The sequence below is a fragment of the Dendrobates tinctorius genome, unplaced genomic scaffold (genome assembly GCF_039654945.1).
Source record: "Dendrobates tinctorius isolate UK_male_01 unplaced genomic scaffold, ASM3965494v1 ptg000040l, whole genome shotgun sequence".
NCBI lineage: Eukaryota > Metazoa > Chordata > Amphibia > Anura > Dendrobatidae > Dendrobates > Dendrobates tinctorius.
The window spans coordinates 27,157,566-27,165,640 of NW_027361708.1; the positions used below are offsets into that span (position 1 = coordinate 27,157,566).

Here is an 8,075-nt window from a genome sequence, read left to right on the forward strand (position 1 = left end):
TTCAACCTATTTAAGGGCTATACTTACCTCTGAATAATTCCAAGTGTTTTGGACTGAGGGATTGCACAACCCTCCTCATTTCTTGATACACTTGGTCACCCTTTGATATGCTGTTTATATAGGCAAGTCCCTTGTGGAGTACACCTCTTGGGTGAAGGCTCTATTGCGAGCCAGTTATGTGTTTGTCAAGTCACATTTGTGACTTTTTTATGTTTTTATCTCTTGTGTGGTTTATACATGTCTAAATGTAAATAATAAAATTGTCTATTTATACGCCAACCAATTGTCTGTGGTGATCCCCCTAGTATAGCCCATCCCCTTTTTTCTTGTCTCTGCATTGTCCTCTGAATGGGCTTGGTTGGATCCTACTGTGCTTTATAGAGACGGTGGTGCCCCTATCTCTTGTTTTAGAGGTACCTGCGTAGTAGCATCTATAGGAACGAAATAGATGCTAATGCGAGCCATTATAATTAAGAATTTATTTTTTTTACAACAAAACTGAATTTCTAAATAACATGAAAACAGCCATATTATACTCCTCATCATGATGCAGTACAGGCGCCGGTGCCTGCCTGACAAATGTGAATTTTTTTAAAAACCATAATTATATTCAGTATTTAAAATAGGGGGCAGATCAATGAGGGATCAGTGACCTGTCATAAGCCATACAGATGAATAGCTAATCAGAGCACCACTTGAAGACCCCCACAGGCCGCCCTGGAGCACGGGCATATCATTAGCTGAATACTGCAAATAAAGATTAAACAACAACCACAAGACGGATTTCATCACCAGGTATCATTGGAATCAGTATAACGGCACTGACCTGACACTGTCTGTAGGTTACTGTGCACAACCCTGCTGACAGGTTCCCTTTAACAAGTTAAATAATAATCCCTGTGTTGTGGCATGTTTGTGCTGTAAAGTATGATCTATGACTGGTGCCCAATACATGGCGGCTCTCTGTGTAGACAGATATTGAGTGCAGACAAGATCTACCAGAATACAAGAAAGATATATATCTTTGTACCGTGTTAGCCAGGAGATAGAAAAATATTTAGAATTGAGAGTCCTCAGTGGTTGATTCCTATCTACTGCATTATTTCTGTGCTGTGTTGTGTATAAATATGTGATTCTTCAGATTTTGTATTAGTCAATGCCTGATGAAGAGACCTGAGCAGTCGGGAAAGCTTGCAATGTGTCACCATCTTTTCAGTTAGCCATTTAAAGGTATCAACCACTGAGGACTCTCAATCCTAAATATTTTTCTACTAGAATATAATGAATCAGTCGTCAGAGATAAGGAATCATCTCTATCATTATGGAATCCAGAAGGTTGGTTTATATTAGATCGTACATTATTATCACTTACAAAGTTGTGATCTTCTTTTCAATATCTCTGCTCTTCTGTACTATTATTTTATGTAATCCTGTGACGTCCATCCTATAGTACAAGGAAACACATCAATGTATAGATTAGGTAAGGGTTTAACTACAAGTTATGGTAACACTAGCAATTGATGTGAACTATTAAAAAAGATGTTCCCACTTATTCATCCCCAATCCACAGTATTGGGCATAAGCTGCTGATTGCTGGGGGTCCGTCCGCCGGACCCTCCATCCCTGAGATGCCCCTGTAGGATGGAGCTGAGGTGGCGCATGCGCACCACACACTGTAAAATGAGGAGAAAGACTCTTACCTGCGATTTACACCTTCAGCTGAAAAGCAAACAACAGTTTACAATTAGATTTATTGAAGTTGTTAATAACAGTCAGTTGCAGCGGACGACTTATTTTTGGGCCGTATTCACACGTCATTGTTTTTCTCATCTGCACAAAACCAAACTAATTTTCATCAGTGCGCTATGTCCGATTTTTATCCTTTTTTAGTCCATGTGCCCATTTTTACCATCAGTATGTCATTTCTCTTGTATGCAATTTCCCAAGTTTCTCCTAGTATTCGGTCAATGGCTGAGTGTGATCCACAATTCTCCCCACTGCTGACATGTTACTAGCGCCATAGAATATAAGGGGCAGTGAAAAATACTGAGAGCACACCTGATACATAAACAGCCATGTGACTGAGCCCTTCCTGTACAAAGTGATCGTACAGAGATTTCCTTACAATCAGATCTGATCTGGCATCCAGGTTTCGGCTATAAGCCGGGATCACAAATGCGAGAAACACGGCCGAGTCTCGCATGTTAATACCTGGCACTACCGACGGCACTCAGGAGTGGAGTGTGCGATTGCATGTATTGCTATGCAGCCACACTCTGCACTTCGAGTGGCGGTGGTAGTGCCGGGTACTAACATGCGAGACTCGGCCAAGTTTCTCACATGTGTGATCCTGGCCGTACAGTCACTACTAGAGTGCAGGGGTGTTACATCAATAGCGGGGGACCACACGGCCGTGAGTCCTGAGGAGTGCTGGCTCTGTTCCCCATCACCCCAACTGTCATCATAATTTTACCATCGGCTTCTTGTTCCACCCTTCGCCTGCCCCTGTGTGTCTGAGGCTCAGCAGGCGCCATTACGTCACTGGATCGCGCCTGCTGTAGAAAGCCTCAGTCCCCACCCTGCACAGACCGGAGCAGGGGGCACGGAGAGGTATAAATGCTATAAATGCTTGTGAGAATGTGAATACTTACATGGGATGTTAATCACTGCAGGCTGTAAAAGTAAAACAGAGAAGTATAAAAAGTCCATGAAATATTCCAGCTTCTTACATTGTCCTGTACATAACATACTCATAGGCTTCTATTACACTGGATAATGAACAGACTACATTATCACACAAGACAGATTTATTAATACTAGCGCAGTCTATGAGCAGAGCGTCAGTCCGTGCCCCATGCAGCATTCATACAGTCCATAAACAGCACGCCTGGTATGTGACCCGGCATCTGCTGACAACTCCGGGTGGCATCAGACTTTATTTTCCACTTTTCCAAGTCTAAGATATGTGGAATATATTTCTACATTAGTTGTGTATTATGACTCTCTGTCGCTGCGCCCATTATGTACATATTTATTTGGGTTTAAAAATGAGGGCAAACTGCTATAGCTGCATTACTACATCTGCTCTAAAGGGAACCTATCAGGCCCCCCATGCCCTCCAATCCAGCAGCATTGAGCTATGTGTGATTAAACTCTATGCCTAACCAGCCCTGTGTAATATAATTCAGTTAACTCCTTCAGCTCCCAAGCCTGTTTTCACCTTTACAATTCTGACCGCTGTCAGGGCAGTCTCACACGTCGAGATAATTCTGGTACCGGAAAAAACGTTCCAGGAGCTATCCGTGTCTGTGTGGATACGTGGTACATCCGTGTAGCGCACGTGTGGCAACCATTTGCCGCACGTGTGCCGCATCAGGACCACACGGATGGCCGCCGGGGAAGAAGCGCTACAGTAAGCGCTGTTCCCTGGCAGCTGGTGCTGAACGCGGCTGTCATTCTTCTCTCCTGCTCTGCTGGCAATAGCGAGCAGGAGAGAAGAATGAATGAAAACCCGACGCTGGGGGCTGCTATTCTCAGGCTGGTAAGGTGCCATTGATCTTGGCCCCCCAGCCTAAAAAGAGCAGCCTGCAGCTGCCCAGAAATGTCTATTACATGCTCCTATTCTGGAGATATGTCGGGTTCTTCCCTGTAGTGATGGCAAGTGGGGTTAATAAGGGGTTAATGCCACCTTGCTATTGTAAGGTGACATTAAACCCGGCTTAGTAATGGAGAGTTGTCAATAAGACACCTATCCATTACTAATCCTAGAGTTATTGAAGGGTTAATTAACACACACAATAAGAAGAAAGTGAACACTTCATTTTATTCCACTTTTTGTTCTCAAGTATGATAATAACGCATTGTTCTTTTTTTTTTTTTTAGTTTTCACTAAAGGGGTTAAACTAGTGGGACAGTTTTATATAGCGGGTCGTTCTGGACGCGCCGATAGCAAATGCATGTGCTTTTTATTTATTTTTTTAATAAAAATATTTATTTATGGGTTTAATATATATATTTGTTTTCAAATTATTTTGTTCTTTTATATATATATATATATATATATTATATATTTTTATAAAAAAATTCACTTTTTTTACTTTGTCTTACTATGGGACTTTCACTTTTTGCAGTCTGATCACTTGTAAAGCATGGGGATGCAGGAGCTTTGCCATGCTTTACAAACTCTCAGCGCTGCACTGGCAGACCAACTTGCTGCACCAAGCTCTGAGCCTGAAGTGGCTAGTTTGCTAGCTCTGGTGACCTGATATCGTCATGATGACATCAGATCACCATGGCAACGGGGCGCTGATCAAAGAGCAGAGGAGGCTCCCTCTCTCTGCATGCCTGCTAAATACTGTGATCGATATAGGGTATAGTGGGATAAAGTGCTCGGAGCGGTGCGATCACTGATCCTGCCGGGTGTCAGCTGTCAGAATCAGCTATGGTGCGCTCACAGCCGCTGTTCTCAGAAGACCGCCATCCGTCAAAGGTCGGTAAGTACCAGTCAACCATGTCATATGGATACTTCCAAGGTTGTGAAGGGGTTAAATAAATGCTTTAAAAAATCATGTATAACCTCCGCTTTTCCTATACTATTGAGGGCTTTGATTAGATGGTGGGGCGTTAGTTCCCCAGGCTACTCAGCCATCTTTCCATGTCATCACACCCCTATGGGCTTGATAACATAATTTGCACGAGCCGCCACATTGCCGGTCTTCCGGTCATGCACAGTGTGCGTCTCTGAAGCCAGGAAGCGTACACGCTGCCGGAATGATCGGCGTCTGTGCGCAGATTTGCATCAGCTGGTGATGGGATCGGCTTATGCACATTATGTTATATTAAGGCTTAAGCGCAGGGAGCCGCTCGTCATGGCACATGCGCAAGTCGATGATCAACGCTGCATAAGCGCTGCTCTACTATAAACTGCGCAAGCGCAGGATTTTTCAAAGTGGATTTGAGTGACGTCAGCGCAACTCCAGGAGCATCATTCAGATTGCGTGGGCGGCGACAACCATGACTGAATAAAATGAAGCACACCCCTATGACTAATTGAGCAGGACAATCTAACCATATAAAGTGCTTTTCGGACATCATTACAGCGTCGTTTTTAATGAAAAAACATGTTAGTGACACATATTGCATTACTAATAATGCACTGGGGACAGTTTACATGTGAAAAAGGACATGACAGGTTCCCTTTAAAAGGAAAAAAAAATCAAATCAACCCCCTTTCCTCCAGTTAATATTAAAGGAAGAAAAAATAAAAAATACACATACTGTATTTGGTATCAACCTGTTCAGAAAAGTCCAATTTATGGAAATATAAAATTAATTGACCCAATCTATAGAAACTGCAAAGCATAAGAAAAATCAAAATGCCAAAATTGCAAGTTTTGTTTGCTACAACTCCACCAAAAAATACATAACAGCAATCAAAGCACCATAACTACCCCAAAATATTATCAATATAAACATCAGGTCACCAGGCAAAAAAACAAGCCCTTGCCCAGCTCCATTGACCAGAAAACAACAATGTAACGGATATTCAAAAATGACGACTCAAGTGAATTTTTGCTCTTTTGCGAATATCTGTATTTTTTTTCAACACTTAAAAAAAAAAAAAAGCGATTTTGCTATCGTTGTTATTATACCAATCTGATTGGTCCAGGCATTGCCTGTGCATGAAGAACGGACATCAGACATTCATTATTATATACACATATAGAGACAGCGTTACAGTCACTAATCTGAATTACATGACTTTTCTTATCTGGAACTTACATAGATTGGTCTCTCATTTTTGCTCGCCATTTCTCTAGTAGAAATAATCGCACAATCCTGAATAGGACAAATAGAGAAGTTTCCTTATAAATAGACTAATCTCCAATGCCAATTTTATCAATGGTAAATATTGCTGTTACTAATTAACAAATATAAGGTTTTCTGTTTAAAAATGTACGGGACATGAGAATTGGGAAATAGGGGAAACTTATTACAAGAAATCAGAAACTTATATAGCTAGGAAATGGGAAATAATAAGGTCAGGGCAGGAGCATAAGACACGCATACTCACTCTCCTCGTCTACTGTAGCCCTCAAAGGAGTTCCGGGAGAGCGGTTGCCCATAGCGCCGACCTTGTGAGGTCACAGCATTCTAGAATGTCCTTGCAGCCAATGAGAGGACAGTATAATCCTGTATAATAAAGTATTGGAGCATTTATAAATATATGTAAATAACTTAATACAGCAAATTATAGAAAACAACACCCCGCTCCCCCACACACACATGAACACATATCCGAAGAAGCATCTTATAATCTTTTTTATATTGTTATTATACTTATACACCATATAAGTGTAGGGATACAGAATTTTATAACATCTCATTCTAAATTCCTAGGCAGTAATGTGGAGATTGTCTTTTTCTACAAGATTTTGGAGGTGTCTGTGGGGATTTTTGCCCCTTCATTCACAATAGCATTTGTGACAGTAGACACTGATGCTGGATGGGTGGTCCCGGCTAGCAATCTCCATTCTTGTTCATCCCAAAGGTGTTGGATGAGGTTGAAGTCAGGGCTCTGTCCGGCCTTAGCGGCTGCCGGTCCCTCACTGCTCCTTTACATGACGCTGCTCCTCTGTCCTGGAATTATTCACTGCACACTCAATTCAGTTCAAGCAAAAGGGCTGATTTTTATATATTTACATAGGAATAGGTCAGGTATTCAAAAGGAAGAAATTGCTTCTTGATTGGGACAAGGGATTGATGTTTCTATTCAAAGAATCTTTCTCAAATATGTCGCAGGGTATTCCAGAAGCCAGCGTTAGGCCGGGATCACACATGCGAGAAACTCGGACGAGTCTCGTATCGTAATACCCGGCACTGCCTGCGGCAATCGGGAGCGGAGCGTGCGACTGCATAGAAATACAAACAGCTGCACGCTCTGCTCCTGAGTGCCGGGTATTAAGATGTGACACTCGTCCGAGTATCTCCCATGTGTGATCCCGGCCTTCTATAGGCTGTCCTGTACGGACGGTGCGCAGCGTCATGTGTCAATGCACACCACATACTATATACACACACAAGCCACATACGGTAATATATACACGCACCACATACTACAGTATATACACACACAAGCCACATACTATATACACACACCACATACTATATACACACACAAGCCACATACTATATACACACACAAGCCACATACTATATACATACACAAACCACATACTATATACACACACAAGCCACATACTATATACACACACAAGCCACATACTATATACACGCACCACATACTATATACAGACACAAGTCACATACTATATACAGACACAAGCCACACACTATATACACACACAAGCCACATACTATATACACACACCACATACTATATACACGCACCACATACTATATACAGACACAAGTCACATACTATATACAGACACAAGTCACATACTATATACACACACAAGCCACATACTATATACACACACCACATACTATATACACGCACCACATACTATATACACACACAAGCCACATACTATATACACACACAAGCCACATACGGTAATATATACACACACCACATACTACAGTATATACACACACAAGCCACATACTATATACACACACAAGCCACATACTACAGTATATACACACACAAGCCACATACTATATACACACACAAGCCACATACAGTAATATTTACACACACCACATACTATATACACACACAAGCCACATACTATATACACACACAAGCCACATACGGTAATATATACACACACCACATACTACAGTATATACACACACAAGTCACATACTATATACACACCACATACTATATACACACACAAGCCACATACTATATACACACACAAGTCACATACTATATACACACAAGCCACATACTATATACACACACAAGCCACATACTATATACACACAACATACTATATACACACACAAGCCACATACTATATACACACACAAGTCACATACTATATACACACACAAGCCACATACTATATACACACAAGCCACATACTATATACACACACAAG

At 41.6% G+C, this 8,075-nt stretch overlaps 1 long non-coding RNA gene across 1 annotated transcript; it reads right to left on the minus strand.

Annotated features, from left to right (window-relative positions):
- Positions 1–1,383: 1,383 nt before the first annotated feature.
- LOC141088754 (uncharacterized) lies at positions 1,384–6,194 on the minus strand. The gene is made up of 5 exons (XR_012232048.1): positions 6,074–6,194; positions 5,782–5,838; positions 2,652–2,673; positions 1,701–1,719; positions 1,384–1,444 (listed from the first exon to the last, which is right to left on the minus strand). It is a non-coding gene; the product is annotated as an uncharacterized lncRNA (long non-coding RNA).
- Positions 6,195–8,075: the final 1,881 nt, after the last annotated feature.